This window comes from Amphimedon queenslandica, unplaced genomic scaffold, assembly GCF_000090795.2.
Source record: "Amphimedon queenslandica unplaced genomic scaffold, v1.1 AMPQUscaffold_3521_Cont24486, whole genome shotgun sequence".
Taxonomy (NCBI): Eukaryota; Metazoa; Porifera; class Demospongiae; order Haplosclerida; family Niphatidae; genus Amphimedon; species Amphimedon queenslandica.
The window spans coordinates 1-1,374 of NW_003556153.1; the positions used below are offsets into that span (position 1 = coordinate 1).

Consider the following 1,374-nt stretch of genomic DNA (forward strand, 5'->3'; position numbering starts at 1 on the left):
GTAATAATAATAATAATAATAATAATAATAATAATAATAATAATAATAATAATAATAATAATAATAAATAATTAATTTTAGTGAATTTTTAATTCAATTAATTATTAATTAAAATCAGTACAAGCTCTTAAAACTAGTACATTGATACTTCAAAGTAATAATATTACTAGTGAAGCTCCACCCATTGTTAAGCCCCGCCCACTAATTAATAAAGGATACAGTGTAGCCCATTATCCTCCAGTATGAGGGGAAATAGAACACAATGAACCCATAATGCATTAGACTCAAGAATAGGACAACACCCCAGGATAATACCTAACAACAATAAACAACAACAATAATAGTAATAGAGAAAGCTAGTTCATGGTTTTTGAAAATCGCAATACTTCTAAAATGGTTTTAACATGAAAAATCAAAGTTAGAATCAGCTCAAACTTTCTACACAGCATAAGTACATCAATATGTATCGGAAAATGTAATAAAAATTTGAAGTAATTTCGGAGCCATTTTTTAGAAAAAAACCATGGGCTATTATTATAGCCTTGGGTATTTTTCAAAAATCGACTAATTTTAGAATGGCCACAACTCAAATCTTTTAGTTGGAATCAGTTCAATTTTGACAATTTGATCACAAATAATTTGACAATAAACATCATTAAATATCTTAAAGCGCTAATAAATATTATGTATACGCAATCATTAGTCAGTGTGGTTTCTCACTTGAAGTGGGTGCCAGGGACACTCCCACCCGTTCACACGAGGAACGGCAGTTGATATCAAGTCATGTGACCTATCACGTGATCCTCCCTGTACTGATGTCAATACCTATAAAATGAAACTCAGCATAAACCACGCCTTTATTTATCAGTTACCATGCCAACTGATTCAATACGAGTATATACGGTACTGATACACTAATACACAGACTATAAAGTACCTAAAAGACAATATAAGATCAATAACTGATTGAAAAGATAATAATTATAAAGAAAAACTACCACAAACTATGTTACCTCAAATCTCTACAGTAATCAGGAGGTGTGGCTAATTAGATTTGTGGGTGGAGCTTATGGTTAAGGACCCACGCCCTCCTTCGACTGCAGCTGTGCAGCATAATTGGCTTGTACTTTTGACTGTATCTTTTCATTTCTTTATCTTACAACAGTTGATCATTAACAGTGATAGAGGTAAGTATATTATAGTTCATTTTAATTATACTTTACTAATAATTACAAGATGATTGATGTCTCTCAATGGAGAGCAAGTATTGGACTGTGGAACTACTGTCAAGCTGCCTCCAGTAGACCAGCTAATGGCCGCCACTCTCACTCATTCAAAGCTGCAGTAGACAGCAAGTCAGGCAGTACTACATCA

General features: G+C 32.8%; 1 long non-coding RNA gene across 2 annotated transcripts; it reads right to left on the reverse strand.

The window, feature by feature from the left end:
- Nucleotides 1-60: 60 nt before the first annotated feature.
- Nucleotides 61-1,090, reverse strand: LOC109592913 (uncharacterized). Of its 2 annotated transcripts, none has more exons than XR_002190632.1 (4): nt 1,014-1,069; nt 873-962; nt 721-825; nt 61-315 (listed from the first exon to the last, which is right to left on the reverse strand). It is a non-coding gene; the product is annotated as an uncharacterized LOC109592913 (long non-coding RNA). The 2 variants fall into 2 exon arrangements; XR_002190631.1 differs by having other exon boundaries at nt 63-315; nt 873-937; nt 1,014-1,090.
- Between the last annotated feature and the right edge of the window lie 284 nt (nt 1,091-1,374).